Raw genomic sequence first — 19,666 nt, 5'->3', positions numbered from 1 at the left:
TATGGTAACAAATTAATTGTTATAAATAATGGTTTCTTTAATTATGATATTGACAAATTTATTATTCTTAATTAATTGTCTTTTAAAATGAATTAATATATATGTTGAACATCTCCATTGATTTTATGATCACCAATATATGATTAATATGTATGTTGAACATCTAAAAATTCAAATTTAAATAAAATTACTTATTTATTTTAATTTAATTATTTATTACAATATTAGACTATTAAAAATATTATAAATATATCTTGAACTAAAAAATAATAATAAACTTGCTGAACTAATATTTTTTATATTGCTTAATTGTTTTAAATTTAAGTTTATAATTTAATACATATATTAGACTTCTATCTCTACCAGGACTAACACATGTTTACGGTTTAAAAAAATAAACTAATATATTGTATCAAAAAATATAATATATTAATTACCATAATAAAATTTAAATTTAAAAGAATGGCAATATTATAATATTATGATTAGAAGTTCTATATACACGTTAAATCGGTGTTTGCCTAAAAATTATATCAAATTGAAGTGTTAATGAAAGTGTAAAAAAATAAAATCAATAAAATGGTAACATAAGAATAATAAAAGGAAAACAAAAAAAAACAAATAATAGCAAATAAAATAAGCAATGGAGCAAAGGAGGTGCAGAATTGAAACATGGGTGTGCAAAGCAATTGCCATGGGCCTAAATGTACTTAAGCCCATCCAATACCAGATGGAATGTGATCCAACCATAACAAAAGTCAGCACATGTTAGCCTCACAATTCTCACGTGTTTAGATTCTTCCTCTCATGTTCAAAAGCATCCGCCAAAAATACAACAGCTCCTCCGCGGTCGAACTCATCTCTGGCAACGGTGGAGTTCAAACCACAAACCCAAACCACCATTCTCTTTATCTCAACCTCAAGATTCTAAATCCATCAACACTTTTCTTAAATTCTCACTCTACATCTCAAACCGAATTGAAATACACAAGAACCCTAACTACACAAACAAAAATTAAACGAAATTTATGTGTAATTAAGAGACCAAACCATGGTGGTTTGTCCATTGAATCATCAGACTAAATTGTTGCACTTCGGATTGGAAGAAAAAAAGCAAAAAAAATACCTACTAGAGCAAGTCCCTTGTCGGGGAGAAGAAAAAAACTATGATCTCAGGTAATGTGTTATGCCGCGCCAGAGCTCATTGCTGGAAGCGGCGGAGCACAAACCACCATTCTCTCTTTCTCAACCTCCAGATTCTAAATCCATCAATAATTTTCTCAAATTCGCACTCTACATCTCAATCCTAATTCAAATACACAAGAACCCTAACTACACAAACCGAAATTAAATGACATTTATGTAGAGTTAGGAGTCCAAACCATGGGGGTTGGCTCTTTAATCATCAAACTACATTGCTGCACTTCGGATTGGAATAAAAATGAGCAAAAAACGGACCTACCAGAAAAAGTCCCTTGTTGGCGAGAAGAAAAAAATCAAATCTCAGGTAATATATTCTTCTTAGCTTCTTCGTCTTCTTACTCTGCTTCTAGTTGTAATTTATAGAATTTTAACAATAAATGAGGGTAAGAAATTCTGGTGTGAGTATAGTGGGGAAGAATTAGAAATTCGGAGTGATATGAGAAAACTCTAGTTCCAAGCAATTGGGATATTTACTTTATTTATAGAGTGATGAATGAGAAGGTAGATTAGGTAATTTAATTGAAAGTCTGTTATGAACATTTGTAAGCTATAGATGAATTTGAATTATTTATGAGTTAAATCAATAAAATATGCTGCTGGAAAATTTGACTGGTTTATGTTAACTGTTAATCTAATGTTGTTGTTGTTATTGAACTTGCAGGTGCAGGCGTAACCGCTAACTGTAACCGGTTACCACCATGAAAGTTGGTTCTCTGGGATTTGAAATGAGGCCACGTGAAACAGGTGTAACCGATAACCACCACAAAAATAGGAATTCTAGATTCATCTGATGCAGGTTATTGCAGCAGACGTAACTAGTTACCTGCGCGAAAATTGGTGTTTCATGGAAGTTCAACAACTTTGTTCTACCATTTGATTTAAGCTACGTATGGTTAACATGTAGCATGCTATGGTGATGTAATATAATTAGGATTATGGATTGGCTCATGTAAAAATGAATTAGTGCTTATAATGAAATATGCTTATGTGTATTTATTTTTCCATTTCCAATCACTCATGTATGAATGCCTTTGTGAATGCAAGTTACAAAAATGAAAATGCAAAGGATTCTCTCACTTCAAGTTAAATTTCCAGTAAACTAAGTCAATGCAATGGAAAAGATTAACTTGAAGGCTCATGATTAAAGTAATGATATGGCATACAACAATGACAATTAACCATAAGTAACATGGGAAATGAAATTATATGAAATACAATTATGCTTAGGAGTCAAAGCTTAGTGACTTGACTTTGGTCAACTGGTTGACCAAAAAGTCAATTTAGGTAAAAATTACTTTAGCCTTTTTGTCACTAATATTTAAGAAATTAAAATCAATATTTTATTTAATAAAAAAAGAAAATAGAAAACCTAATTATTAAAAACAAGAAATAAATATTTGCACATGATCAATTATGTTTTTAAATCTTAAAATAAATATAAAAGTCAATTTTGTGATAGGTCATTTTCAATTTTTTTATAAAGGCAATAATATGTCATTTTCAGGGTGTTGCAATGTATACATTTTTTGTCATTCTATATTAAAACTTTACCAATGTTATATGCATGTTTCTAATTATATAAAGACATGATCGGAATACATGAACTACATTTTTATGCAAAGAAAGAATTGAAAAATGTTAGAAAATTGGGTATGATAATCCTGGATAACTTCGAAGAATCGTGTTCGTACACTTTCCGAACAAAGTATTTCGACCCTATTCTTGCCTGGGTTCACGAAATCTTTGTGGGGATAATTCTTGAAGAACAATTTGTTTCTGACAAAGAGAAATGTTCAGGAATGTAGAGAGAAAGTTTGGTTTCGTTATCTCTTTTTAAACTGAGGCCAAATGACTCCTTATATAGGAGATCAATAACAGAAACCGAAAAGACGCAACTGTTCAGAAACGGTTACGTCGGTTGGGAAAGGATTCGAAATTCAAAAGAAAATTTCGAACGTTGGAACCCCGTTTCAATTATTCGCATTCAATTATACGTTGGCTCGACGAGCGTGCACTCCGCACTACCCCTAACTCGTTTCCAAGCTTTAACGCATAATTGCATCGGCCTATAGTAAATCACATTACTACTAAAATACATTGATGATACTAAAATCACCAACAAATCCCCCCCATTTTAGTGTAATCCTTGATTTACTCAGTATATACAATAATATATACAAGGATATAACACACAGGTATAACGATCAAACAAATGCATAAATGAAAATGTCTTGCGATTGAATTTTCATCTTAGTACAAATACACATTCTAAATACTCGAAAATCGGGGTGTCATAGCGATTGAACCCGTCAATCCATTTGAGTGTCTGAAGATATAGTACACATATGTTTCTTACAATACTCTACTATTCATACTTGACACTTTACAAGCCATGTGTCCTTATCCATTAATAAGCATATAGGAAGCCAAGTCCAAGCTTCTTGAAGCGGCAAAACTTCATGCTCACATAGGTGATTCTTTTAATCTTGCACCTGCATTTGCAATTTTCCAAAAGAACCATTAAGAAGATATAATTCAACCTAGCCATCACTTGCAGGTCTGAGCACATACCTTGGGAAGATAAACACAATTGCTCCAATCTCTAACTATGATCTTTCCACATTGAATTCTGCTTCTAATGTTGTATTAGAAGGGAATTGGGTATACCATAGCTAATAGATTTAAATGGACTTTAATCCCATCCCAATTACCGACTTCTTCACTAAGTCTCTAGCTAACCCCTTCGTCAAGTGGTCAGCTAAGTTTTGTTGCGACCGAACAAACTCAATAGGTATCACCCCATTCATGATTAATTCCCTAATCATACTATGTCTAACACCCAAATGTCTAGACTTTCCATTGTATATTTGACTATAAGCTTTAGCCAATGTGGCAGTACTATCACAACGGATAGAAATTGGTGATATCGGTTTAGGCCATATCAGAATCTCATATACCAAATTCCTTAGCCATTCCGCTTCTTTACCAGCAGCAGCTAATGCTACAAACTCAGATTCCATTGTGGAACCAGTTATACATGTTTGCTTCTTGGAAGCCCATGAGATGGCACCTCCCCCAAGCAAGAACACCCATCCACTTGTAGAGGATGAATCTTCAGCATTATTTATCCAACTAGCATCCGAATAACCCTCTAACACCGAAGGAAATCCCATATATGACAATCCATAATTCATTGTACCCTTCAAGTACTTGAATACCCTAGTTATCGCATGCCAATGATGTCTACTAGGATTACTAGTAAATCTGCTCAACTTTCCAACCGCATAAGCAATATCCGGTCTAGTGCTAATCATAGCATACATCAAAGAGCCTATAGCTTTTGAATATTCGAGTTGATCCACAGGTTTACCTGTATTTGGCATAAGCTTTTCTCCCGGATCCATGGGAGTACTTACTGGAGAACAACTTTCATAATTGAACTTCTTGAGTATTTTCTCAATGTAATGAGATTGCGTAATTACAATCCCCTTATTCTCCCGTTTAATCTTAATGCCAAGAATAACGTCCGCTTCTCCCATATCCTTCATGGAGAACTTTGATGACAAGAAATTCTTTGTTTTATCAACTTGATTTTGGTCGGTGCCAAAGATCAACATGTCATCAACATATAAGCAAATGAAAAATCCTTTACCAGAAGTATCAAATTTGCTATATACACATTTGTCAGCTTGGTTTAGAATGAAACCATTAGACAAAACAACCTCATCAAACTTTTGATGCCACTGCTTCGGAGCTTGTTTCAGCCCATACAACGACTTAACTAGCTTACACACTTTATGCTCATTACCAGGCATTACAAATCCTTCAGGTTGCTTCATATACACTTCTTCCTCCAAATCACCATTCAGAAATGCTGTTTTGACATCCATTTGATGAATCACTAGATTATGAATAGCCGCCAAGGCAATCAACAATCTAATAGTAGTGATACGGGCAACAGGAGCATAGGTATCGAAATAATCAATCCCTTCCTTTTGTCTGAAGCCTTGGATAACTAATCTAGCTTTAAACTTGTCAATTGCACCATCGACTTTCATCTTCTTTTTGAAGATCCATTTGCAACCCAATGGTTTGCAACCTGGTGGTAAATCAGATAATACCCAAGTATTATTTTCCATGATAGAACCAATCTCTTCGTCAATTGCTTATTTCCAAAAAGCAGAATCTCGAGATTTCACAGCTTCATCATACGTTCTTGGATCCTCCTCTATACTATAGCAATAATAGTATTGAGTGTCAATCTGATCCTTTGATCCCTCAAATAAATATAGTTGAAAATCAGACCCATAAGATCTAGATTTTCTAGCTCTTTTGCTCCTACGGGGTTCAAGTGTCTCACTTGGCACATCATTTGAATGATCATCCCTTAGAGATTCATCTGAATTAGGTATAGAGTCCTTTGGTCTAGGTATAGAAGAGAAACAATTCTCATCAAATATGGCATCTCTCGATTCTATAATTATGTTAATAGAAATCGAGTCATTAGGTTCTATAACATAAAACCTATAGGCCTTGGAGTGCTCAGCATATCCAACAAAGATGCAAGCTACACCCTTTTCACCCAAAGGTTTCCTTTTTGGGTCCGGGAGTCTAACCACGGCCCTACAACCCCAAACACGTAGAAATGTTAAGTTGGGTTGTTTCTTATACCAAAGTTCATATGGGGTAGTCTTGTTCCTTTTATTAGGAACCCTATTTAACAAATAGCAAGCCGTTAACATAGCTTCTCCCCAAAACCCTTCACTCAAACCAGAGTAAGATAACATGGCATTCACCATTTCCTTAAGCACTCTATTTTTCCTTTCAGCCACACCATTTTGTTGAGGTGTATAAGGTGCCGTAGTCTCATGAATGATTCCTACGGATTGGAAAAATACAGGATCATAATATTCACCACCTCTATTTGTACGTAATGTTTTAATCAACACATTTTGTTGCACTTCAACTTCAGTTTTATAAATTTTGAATTTATCTAAGGATTCGTCCTTAGCGTGCAGCAAATAAACATAACAGAATCTAGATGCATCATCTATGAAAGTGACAAAATATTTTTTATGTCCTAATGATGGAGTAGCATGCAAATCACATAAATCACTATGTATCAACTCAAGAATGACAAATTTCCTTGTTATACTTTTAAAAGGTTGCCTAGTGATCTTTGTTAACATGCAAGTTTTACAATTTTCTACATTTTTATCAAAAACAGGAATTAAATCATCTTTAGACATTTCATGCATTCTTTTATAATGTACGTGTCCTAGACGAGCATGCCATAATGATGAATTGATAACATTCGAAGAGGACATAAATACATAATCAGAATCATTAGGAACTCCATTCAAATTCATCATAAACATACCATTATTATAATATCCAAATCCTACAAACACACCAGACTTCGATAAAACATATTTATCGGATTCACACACTTGCTTGTATCCAAGCTTATTTAATACAGGACCAAAAATTAAATTCTTACGTAGTTTAGGAACATACAAAACATTAAACAAAGTAATAGTCTTTCCAGAACTGAATTCTAGCACCACGTTTCCTTTGCCTTCAACGGGAGCGAAGTGATCATCTCCCATGTAGAGGACAGAACCATCTTCCACTGGAACAAGAGTCTTGAACCAGAAACGATCCTTGCAAACATGTGTTGTAGCGCCAGAATCAATCCACCACACGATAGCATCATCCTGCACACAGAATGCTTCAGAATTTAGTGAGACCAAATGTTTAATCAAACTATTCAAATCACGAATTGATTTCTGACCTTGGTTTTCAGATTGGTCCTTAGACCCATTTCCTGAACCACTTGCATTCGCGTTATCATGCTTTTTGCCGGAACGACAATCCTTCTTGAAGTGGCCTGTTTTGCCACACTTCCAGCATTCTAGTTTCGGTTTCTTGTTAGCACCGAAACTGCCCTTATTGTTCTTGAAAGCACGCTTCTTTCCTTTGTTTTTGTTGTTACCGTTCTTACCACCCTCTTCGACCATATTAACCGAGGGTCCAACAATTTCTTTGCCTTTTCCTTTGTCATCCTCCTGCGCTCTTAGAGATTCTTCTATGCGCAAGTGACTTCCAAGTTGGATCAAAGACAGTTCGTCTTTTCCATGCTTCAGATTGTGTTTGAAATCCTTCCACGAAGGAGGCAACTTGTCTATGATGCTTGAGACAGATATTGTTTCATCCATCTTCAATCCGTTTTGTGTGAACTGTCCAAGGATTCAGAGGAGTTCATTGAATTGTTCCATGACAGACCTCGATTCAACCATTTTGTAATTGTTGAAATCGGTTACCAGGAACTTTTTACTGGATGAGTCCTCTGCCATGTACTTGGATTCGAGACAATCCCACAATTCCTTTGCAGATTCTATGTTTTGATAAATATCAAATAAGGGATCAGACATACCGTTAAGAATGTGCCCTCTGCATATGTAGTCGTCGTTCTCCCATTTTGATCTACGTCTCAGATTTTCAACCGTGTCTTCCTCCAGAAGTTCTGGAATCGGTGTAGACAGGACGTGCACCACCTTCAACGTTGTCAACATGAAATGCATCTTCTTCTGCCAACGCCTGAAGTCTTGTCCTTGAAACTTGTCCAATTTTCCGAAGTTTGTAGTCATCTCCTTGACGGTGCTTCCTCCAGCCATGATTATCAGAAAATACTTTGTTCGTTTGTTAGAAAATTGGGTATGATAATCCTGGATAACTTCGAAGAATCGTGTTCGTACACTTTCCGAACAAAGTATTTCGACCCTATTCTTGCCTGGGTTCACGAAATCTTTGTGGGGATAATTCTTGAAGAACAATTTGTTTCTGACAAAGAGAAATGTTCAGGAATGTAGAGAGAAAGTTTGGTTTCGTTATCTCTTTTTAAACTGAGGCCAAATGACTCCTTATATAGGAGATCAATAACAGAAACCGAAAAGACGCAACTGTTCAGAAACGGTTACGTCGGTTGGGAAAGGATTCGAAATTCAAAAGAAAATTTCGAACGTTGGAACCCCGTTTCAATTATTCGCATTCAATTATACGTTGGCTCGACGAGCGTGCACTCCGCACTACCCCTAACTCGTTTCCAAGCTTTAACGCATAATTGCATCGGCCTATAGTAAATCACATTACTACTAAAATACATTGATGATACTAAAATCACCAACAAAAAATATGACATCCTTGATTCCCTTTTCGATTTTCATTATTCTTTTTGAAATTGCAATGGTGGTTAATGTCATCAAAGGTGAGTCTCTAGTTCATGCATTATTTATCTTTGGAGACTCCATTGTTGATGTTGGAAATAACAACTACTTAGCAACAACTATTAAAGCAAACTTATATCCTTATGGAAGAGACTTTGTGAATCACTCTCCAACCGAAAGATTTTCTAATGGAAAAGTTGCTTCAGATTATGCATGTAATTTTCTTTTCCTTCAAAATATCTAATTCATTGCATGCATATTTTAAATTATCACCATTCCAAAAACAATGCAGCTGAGCTCTTTGGATTTACCTCGTACCAACGGCACACCTTAACCTAATTACTAAAGGAGTCAACCTTTTGAATGGTACGAACTTTGCGTCGTTAGCTACTGGTTACCACTACTCCACAGCAGCAAGATATGTAAATACATAAAGCCGCTCTCATTTTTCTTTACTTTGTGTTATATGAGATATATATAATATTTTTGTGTATGTTTTTGGTGTGTAAAATATACTTCCATTAAGCCAACAACTAGAAAACTACAAGAACTGGCGAAAATAGTTGGACAATCAAATGCACTATCAATTATAGATGGTTCACTATATTTTGTTGTTGCCGGATCTGGTGATTTTGTACTAAATTATTACACAAATGCATTTCACCAAGCAATTTACACAACACCTTATGGTGAAAGTACTGTTTGTACCATTTTGTTAATTGTTTCTGTTTTATAATTTTCACAGCTAATTGTGCCTAAGGGAAGAAAATAACATTGTTTCTCGATTATGATGAGACTCTTTCCCCGATTGTTGACAATTCAGACCGTACTTACATGTCTGACAAAGTATCCTATATTTTGGTAACCTTCTGCAATAGATGTTGCTACTATGACATTCCTTTGGATTTGAAACCTTCTGCGACAAATGTTGTTGCTGCTATTGTTTGAGAAATTTTATTTATTCATAAGGATCATTTTTGGATTTGAAATCTTCAGTTTTTAGTTTCAAAAATATGCTGAGTTTTTTTTAACAGGCACATTTTATGATTTTCAGTTCAGCTCATGGGATATTGTATTTATCACGCATATTTTCTTCCTTACATCATTAGACTATTAAAATAGTATAAACATATTTTGAACTAAAAAAAAAGTAATAAAATCGTTGAACTAATAAATTTTTATATTACTTAGTTGTTTTTAATATAAATTTATAATTTAATACTTATACTATACTTCTATTTCTACCGAGACTAAGACATGTAGACAACTTTTTTTAAAATATAATATATTGTATAAAAAAATATAATATATTAATTACAATAATATATATGGATACATGTTAGAATATAATTAACGACATTAAATTTTTAAAGTAAGGCAAAATCATAATATTATAATTAAAAACTTTATATACACGTTAAATCAGTGTTTTCTTCAAAATTTGTTAGTTAAGTATGGTATTTTTGTTGATATCTACACATTTATGTATACTTATATGTAATAATTTGTGTATATCACATATTAATAAGTGAAAACTAATACAAAAATATTTATAACAATTATTTGTTATAGATATATGACTAAGCATAAAAAATTATTTGATATAAATATACAAATAAGAGTTAGAAAAATATTAGTTAATAATATACAACTAAACAAGGAAAATTTATTTGGCTTTAACAATTTATCAAATATTTGTTACAAATTTTTTAAATAAATGCATCAGACCAAACAAAAATAATCTTTACATACCATAAAAATCGTACTATGATCCAAATATTTTTTTACATAAAATTTATACAATTTATATATTAATTTATTAAATATGTGTTATTGATGTAAATATTGAATATATATATATATATATTTGATTCAAATACGAGAAAATTATAAATAAAAATATTTACTATTAATCCAAATATTTTTATAAATAATGATAAAACAACCCTACTTTTTATATATGTAAAAAATGTATTATTCATCCAAATATTTTTATAAACAATTTTATTTTTATAAACGAAAAATGATTCACTATTGGTTTAAATATTTTCATTATAATACCAAAAACAAAAATAAAATTTATATACGGGACAATATCCGCTATTTTATTATAATGTTAATATACAAAAAAAAGGTTTACTATTGATCCAAATAAATCTTTTATAATGTTTATAACAAACATAATATATTTTATCATATAATAATTATTTTTGAGAATATCGAATAAATTCATCATTTCACCTAATAATAGACTCAATTTTAACAACAATTCTATTTCCAATAAAAATTCTATTTTATGGTAACAAATTAATTGTTATAAATAATGGTTTCTTTAATTATTATATTGACAAATCTATTATTCTGAATTAATTGTCTTTTAAAATCAGTTAATATATATGTTGAACATCTCCATTGATTTTATGATCACCAATATATGATTAATATGTATGTTGAACATCTAAAAATTCAAATTTAAATAAAATTACTTATTTATTTTAATTTAATTATTTATTACAATATTAGACTATTAAAAATATTATAAATATATTTTGAACTAAAAAATAATAATAAACTTGCTGAACTAATATTTTTTATATTACTTAATTGTTTTAAATTTAAGTTTATAATTTAATACATTTATTAGACCTCTATCTCTACCGGGACTAACACATGTTTACTGTTTAAAAAAATAAACTAATATATTGTATCAAAAAAATATAATATATTAATTACCATATTAAAATTTAAATTTAAAAGAATGGCAATATTATAATATTATGATTAGAAGTTCTATATACACGTTAAATCGGTGTTTGTCTAAAAATTATATCAAATTGAAGTGTTAATGAAAGTGTAAAAGAATAAAATCAATAAAATAGTAACATAAGAATAATAAAAGGAAAACAACAAAAAAAACAAATAATTGCGAACAAAATAAGCAATGGAGCAAAGGAGGTGCAGAATTGAAACAAGGGTGTGCAAAGCAATTGCCATGGGCCTAAATGTACATAAGCCCATCCAATACAAGATGGAATGTGATCCAACCATAACAAAAGTCAGCACATATTAGCCTCACAATTCTCACGTGTTTAGATTCTTCCTCTCATGTTCAAAAGCATCCGCCAAAAATACAACAGCTCCTCCGCGGTCGAACTCATCTCTGGCAACGGTGGAGCTCAAACCACAAACCCAAACCACCATTCTCTTCATCTCAACCTCAAGATTCTAAATCCATCCACACTTTTCTTAAATTCTCACTCTACATCTCAAACCAAATTGAAATACACAAGAACCCTAACTACACAAACAAAAATTAAACGAAATTTATGTGTAATTAGGAGACCAAACCATGGTGGTTTGTCCATTGAATCATCAGACTAAATTGTTGCACTTCGGATTGGAAGAAAAAAAGCAAAAAGAATACCTACTAGAGCAAGTCCCTTGTCGGGGACAAGAAAAAAATTATGATCTCAGGTAATGTGTTATGCCGCGCCAGAGCTCATTGCTGGAAGCGGCGGAGCACAAACCACCATTCTCTCTTTCTCAACCTCCAGATTGTAAATCCATCAATAATTTTCTCAAATTCTCACTCTACATCTCAATCCAAATTCAAATACACAAGAACCCTAACTACACAAACCGAAATTAAATGACATTTATGTAGAGTTAGGAGTCCAAAACATGGGGGTTTGGCTCTTTAATCATCAAACTACATTGCTGCACTTCGGATTGGAATAAAAAGAGCAAAAAACGGACCTACCAGAAAAAGTCCCTTGTTGGCGAGAAGAAAAAAATCAAATCTCAGGTATGTAAAGACAAAGAGTCAGACAACATACGATCTCAAGTTTCGATGATGACAAAAGACCATCATGCACGTCTACAAACAAATGCAACACATTACCCATCATATCCTTTTCTACGCTTGTCTAAACCTATTATAATGTTTAAGAACATATGTGGACAAAGTGTGATCATGACGAAATGCATGAATATCACAAAACACAGATTTATGCAGATTTGAAGGCCTTGAGTCGACCATAAGGGTCAGCTCAAAGCTCACGGGTCAACGCAAAACTCAGCCAAACTGGAGACTGGTCAGCGCATGCGTCTTTGAGTCGACCATAAGGGTCGGCGCATAACTCACGGGTTAGCGCATAAAACCCTTGAGTCGACCAGAGGTCGGCGCATGGCATAATAATGCTAACCTTGGGTCAGCGCATGAAACCTTGGGTCGACCATAGGGGTCGGCGCATTTCCCACGGCTCAGCGCACGCCGACCTATGGTCGACCGCTGTGTAAACTCAGTTTTCTGAGTATTTTCCACTGTTTGAAATACTGTTATTTTTGGTTGGTTTGCCAGTTACTATATATAGTTGTCAAAACATTATTATCAACTAACATTTGTCAATTTGAGTTCAAGTGTTCAAGGAAACAAGAAAGAGTGAAAAAGGTGTCCAAGACTCATCATCTTCATCTTCAACGTTTCACAACACATCAACTACACACAATCATTTTTGATGTGGTTCGTGATTGATTAAAGGTGATAAGGTTCGAAGCTGTGATCGAAGAATTCAGTTCGGGTTGAAGCTTGTGGCAGGTTCTTTCTTGAATAAAACCGTTAGGGTTTTGTCCTCCAATACCGGTTTGTGTTTGGGGTTTTTTGGACGAATTGCTTCATCAATATTCAGCTGAGCGAAGGTGATTGAGAAGAGGAAGTCCTCATCAGTCTAGTAGCGGATTCGGTGATATTGAAGGGAAGGATTCGGGTTCGGTTCGTTGTGTTTAAGATCAGCCGGGCCGAGGGTTTGAAGAAAGGAAGATTCTTCAATAAAGGGGCTGGAATCGGAAGTCTAGCAACAACGATCGAAGGTCTTGATTCATCTTGAATCAAGGAACAAGGATAGGAAGCATCATTCAACACATTGGAAGTTCTGTTGTTTACTTGCTTTGCAATCCTTGTATAAACGGTTAAATTTCACAGGTGATATCTAATTAAATCATCTCAATTCTAAGTTTAGAATTGAGGGCAGACGTACCCCGAAGCGAGGACGGAGGGGGAACTGCCTCATCAAATCTCTGTCTTCTTTAATTTTCTGCATAATCGTTTTTCAGCTTAAAAATTAAGTGATTTTAGTTTAAGCAATTTTACCAAACGTTGATATAAGTTGAGTAAGAGATTAAAACTGCTGTTTGAATACAAAGTACAAATAGTGTATTGTACTAGATAAATTTGAATTACTTACTCAACTCAAATATCTCTTGGAGTGTATGCACACCAAGTGTTTGTTAATTTGCATAAGCCAAAGTTGTCTTAAGTTTGCATCCAGTTTAATTTGGTATTTTGGATCATTGGAACTAGGCTTGCTAGTTAGTGAAATATATCATTGAGTGTGCAAATAGTGTAGTGATTTGTATTTCACTTTATCTCTAATCCATTAGCTTAACGCATATCCGGTTTTCCAATAACGGTTCGTTTTAGACTAAAATTTTCCTCGGCCGCTTCCGCACTTAAAACAAATTTTCAAAACCAATTTTCTTTTAAAATTGGCAGCGCCGACTCAAGTTTTTAATTGGGATCTATTCAACCCCCCTTCTAGATCCGTGCCATAGTCTAACAAGGTAATATATTCTTCTTAGCTTCTTCCTCTTCTTACTCTGCTTTTAGTTGTAATTTATAGAATTTTAACAATAAATGAGGGTAAGAAATTCTGGTGTGAGTAAAGTGGTGAAGGATTAGAAATTCGGAGTGATATGAGAAAACTCTAGTCCCAAGCAATTGGGATATTTACTTTATTTATAGAGTGATGAATGAGAAGGTAGATTAGGTAATTTAATTGAAAGTCTGTTATGAACATCTGTAAGCTGTAAATGAATTTGAATTTGTGCGGCTGAAATGTCCTGCGATTGAACTCCTTGTGAATGTGACTGGTTTATGTTAACGGTTAAACTAATGTTGTTGTTGTTATTGAACTTGCAGGTGCAGGCGTAACCGCTAACTGTAACCGGTTACCACCATGAAAGTTGGTTCTCTGGGATTCGAAATGAGGCCACGTGAAACAGGTGTAACCGATAACCACCATTAAAATAGGAATTCTGGATTCATGTGATGCAGGTTATTGCAGCAGGCCTAACTAGTTACCTGCGCGAAAATTGGTGTTTAATGGAAGTTCAACAACTTCCTTCTGCCATTTGATTTAAGCTATGTATGGTTAACATGTAGCATGCTATGGTGATGTAATATAATTAGGATTATGGATTGGCTCATGTAAAAATGAATTAGTGCTTATAATGAAATATGCTTATGTGTATTTATTTTTCCATTTCCAAACACTCATGTATGAATGCCTTTGTGAATGCAAGTTACAAAAATGAAAATGCAAAGGATTCTCACACTTCAAGTTAAATTTCCAGTAAACTAAGTCAATGCAATGGAAAAGATTAACTTGAAGGCTCGTGATTAAAGTAATGATATGGCATACAACAATGACAATTAACCATAAGTAACATGGGAAATGAAATTATATGAAATACAATTATGCTTAGGAGTCAAAACTTAGTGACTTGATTTTGGTCAACTGGTTGACCAAAAAGTCAATTTAGGTAAAAATTACTTTAGCCTTTCTGTCACTAATATTTAAGAAATTAAAATCAATATTTTATTTAATAAAAAAAGAAAATAGAAAACCTAACTATTAAAAACAAGAAAATAAATATTTGCACATGATCAATTAAGTTTTGAAATCTTAAAATAAATATAAAAGTCAATTTTGTGATAGGTCATTTTCAATTTTTTTATAAAGGCAATAATATGTCATTTTCAGGGTGTTGCAATGTATACATTTATTATCATCCTATATTAAAGCTTTACCAATGTTATATGCATGTTTCTAATTATATAAAGACATGATCGGATTACATGAACTACATTTTTATGCAAAGAAAGAATTGAAAAATATGACATCCTTGATTCCCTTTTCGATTTTCATTATTCTTTTTGAAATTGCAATGGTGGTTAATGTCATCAAAGGTGAGTCTCTAGTTCATGCATTATTTATCTTTGGAGACTCCATTGTTGATGTTGGAAATAACAACTACTTAGCAACAACTGTTAAAGCAAACTTATATCCTTATGGAAGAGACTTTGTGAATCACTCTCCAACGGAAAGATTTTCTAATGGAAAAGTTGCTTCAAATTATGCATGTAATTTTCTTTTCCTTCAAAATATCTAATTCATTGCATGCATTTTTTAAATTATCACCATTCCAAAAAAATTGCAGCTGAGCTCTTTGGATTTACCTCGTACCAACGGCACACCTTAACCTAATTACTAAAGGAGTCAACCTTTTGAATGGTGCGAACTTTGCGTCGTTAGCTATTGGTTTCCACTACTCCACAGCAGCAAGATATGTAAATACATAAAGCCGCTCTCATTTTTCTTTACTTTGTGTTATATGAGATATATATAATATTTTTGTGTATGTTTTTGGTGTGTAGAATGTACTTCCATTAAGCCAACAACTAGAAAACTACAAGAATTACCAGAAAGAACTGGCGAAAATAGCTGGACAATCAAATGCACTATCAATTATAGATGGTTCACTATATTTTGTTGTTGCCGGGTCTGGTGATTTTGTACTAAATTATTACACAAATGCATTTCTCCAAACAATTTACACAACACCTTATCAATTCTCAAACAGTCTTTTACAACTACTTTAATGTCATCCAGGTACGTCTCTCTCACATATATTGCCTTAGATTTTTTTTAAAGTTTTGTTTGATACTTGAAGGAATAGGGAGGGGTTGTCTTTTAAACAAATAAGGGCGAAATGAATTTTTTTTAGGAATTTGAGAAAATTTTCTCATATGATGTTAAATCTCTCTAATTTGGAGGAACTCCAGATCTTTACTCGTACATAGTTTAGAGTTTCGATAAATTGTTCAAAATAAACTAATTTATTGCTATTCAGTATGATCCAATATCCTTTATGCAATTTATGGTGAAAGTACTGATTGTACCATTTTGTTAATTGTTTCTGTTTTATAATTTTCACAGCTAATTGTGCCTAAGGGAAGAAAATAACATTGTTTCTCGATTATGATGAGACTCTTTCCCCGATTGTTGACAATTCAGACCGTACTTACATGTCTGACAAAGTATCCTATATTTTGGTAACCTTCAGCAATAGATGTTGCTACTATGGCATTCCTTTGGATTTGAAACCTTCTGCGACAAATGTTGTTGCTGCTATTGTTTGAGAAATTTTATTTATTCATAAGAATCATTTTTGGATTTGAAATCTTCAGTTTTTAGTTTCAAAAATATGCTGAGTTTTTTTTAACAGACACATTTTATGATTTTCAGTTCAGCTCATGGGATATTGTACTTGTCACACATATTTTTTTCCTTACATCATTAGACTATTAAAATATTATAAACATATTTTGAACTAAAAAATAGTAATAAAATCGTTGAACTAATAAATTTTTATATTACTTAGTTGTTTTTAATATAAATTTATAATTTAATACTTATACTATACTTCTATTTCTACCAAGACTAAGACATGTAGACAACTTTTTTAAAAATATAATATATTGTGTAAAAAAATATAATATATTAATTACAATAATATATATGGATACATGTTAGAATATAATTAACGACATTAAATTTTTAAAGTAAGGCAAAATCATAATATTATGATTAAAAACTTTATCACAATTATTTGTTAAAGATATATGACTAAGCATAAAAAATTATTTGATATAAATATACAACTAAGAATTAGAAAAATATTAGTTAATAATATACAACTAAACAGGGAAAATTTATTTGGCTTTAACAATGTATCAAATATTTGTTACAAATTACTTAAATAAATGCATCAGACCAAACAAAAATAATCTTTACATACCATAAAAATCGTACTATGATCCAAATATTTTTTTTTCATAAAATTTATACAATTTAAATATTAATTTATTAAATATGTGTTATTGATGTAAATACTGAATATATATATATATATAAATATATATATATATATATATACATATATATATATATATATATATATATATATATATATATATATATGATTCAAATACGAGAAAATTATAATTAAAAATATTTACTATTAATCCAAATATTTTATAAATAATGATAAAACAACCATACTTTTTATATATAAAAAAATGTATTATTCATCCAAATATTTTTATAAACAATTTTATTTTTATAAACGAAAAAAGATTCACTATTGGTTTAAATATTTTTATAATAATACCAAATAAATGTTTTATAATGTTTATAACAAACATAATATATTTTATCATGTATTAATTATTTTTGAGAATATTGAATAAATTCATCATTTCACCTAATAAAAGACTCAACTTTAAACAACAATTCTATTTCCAATAAAAATTCTATTTTATGGTAACAAATTAATTGTTATAAATAATGGTTTCTTTAATTATGATATTGACAAATTATTATTCTTAATTAATTGTCTTTTAAAATGAATTAATATATATGTTGAACATCTCCATTGATTTTATGATCACCAATATATGATTAATATGTATGTTGAACATCTAAAAATTCAAATTTAAATAAAATTACTTATTTATTTTAATTTAATTATTTATTACAATATTAGACTATTAAAATATTATAAATATATCTTGAACTAAAAATAATAATAAACTTGCTGAACTAATATTTTTTATATTGCTTAATTGTTTTAAATTTAAGTTTATAATTTAATACATATATTAGACTTCTATCTCTACCGGGACTAACACATGTTTACGGTTTAAAAAAATAAACTAATATATTGTATCAAAAAAATATAATATATTAATTACCATAATAAAATTTAAATTTAAAAGAATGGCAATATTATAATATTATGATTAGAAGTTCTATATACACGTTAAATCGGTGTTTGCCTAAAAATTATATCAAATTGAAGTGTTAATGAAAGTGTAAAAAAATAAAATCAATAAAATGGTAACATAAGAATAATAAAAGGAAAACAAAAAAAAACAAATAATAGCAAATAAAATAAGCAATGGAGCAAAGGAGGTGCAGAATTGAAACATGGGTGTGCAAAGCAATTGCCATGGGCCTAAATGTACTTAAGCCCATCCAATACCAGATGGAATGTGATCCAACCATAACAAAAGTCAGCACATGTTAGCCTCACAATTCTCACGTGTTTAGATTCTTCCTCTCATGTTCAAAAGCATCCGCCAAAAATACAACAGCTCCTCCGCGGTCGAACTCATCTCTGGCAACGGTGGAGTTCAAACCACAAACCCAAACCACCATTCTCTTTATCTCAACCTCAAGATTCTAAATCCATCAACACTTTTCTTAAATTCTCACTCTACATCTCAAACCGAATTGAAATACACAAGAACCCTAACTACACAAACAAAAATTAAACGAAATTTATGTGTAATTAAGAGACCAAACCATGGTGGTTTGTCCATTGAATCATCAGACTAAATTGTTGCACTTCGGATTGGAAGAAAAAAAGCAAAAAAATACCTACTAGAGCAAGTCCCTTGTCGGGGAGAAGAAAAAAACTATGATCTCAGGTAATGTGTTATGCCGCGCCAGAGCTCATTGCTGGAAGCGGCGGAGCACAAACCACCATTCTCTCTTTCTCAACCTCCAGATTCTAAATCCATCAATAATTTTCTCAAATTCGCACTCTACATCTCAATCCTAATTCAAATACACAAGAACCCTAACTACACAAACCGAAATTAAATGACATTTATGTAGAGTTAGGAGTCCAAACCATGGGGGTTTGGCTCTTTAATCATCAAACTACATTGCTGCACTTCGGATTGGAATAAAAATGAGCAAAAAAACGGACCTACCAGAAAAAGTCCCTTGTTGGCGAGAAGAAAAAAATCAAATCTCAGGTAATATATTCTTCTTAGCTTCTTCGTCTTCTTACTCTGCTTCTAGTTGTAATTTATAGAATTTTAACAATAAATGAGGGTAAGAAATTCTGGTGTGAGTATAGTGGGGAAGAATTAGAAATCGGAGTGATATGAGAAAACTCTAGTTCCAAGCAATTGGGATATTTACTTTATTTATAGAGTGATGAATGAGAAGGTAGATTAGGTAATTTAATTGAAAGTCTGTTATGAACATTTGTAAGCTATAGATGAATTTGAATTATTTATGAGTTAAATCAATAAAATATGCTGC

Source organism: Lathyrus oleraceus, chromosome 7 (genome assembly GCF_024323335.1).
Source record: "Lathyrus oleraceus cultivar Zhongwan6 chromosome 7, CAAS_Psat_ZW6_1.0, whole genome shotgun sequence".
Classification (NCBI taxonomy): domain Eukaryota; kingdom Viridiplantae; phylum Streptophyta; class Magnoliopsida; order Fabales; family Fabaceae; genus Lathyrus; species Lathyrus oleraceus.
The sequence above is the reverse complement of the archived record's forward strand: the minus strand, read 5'-3'. Positions refer to the sequence as shown.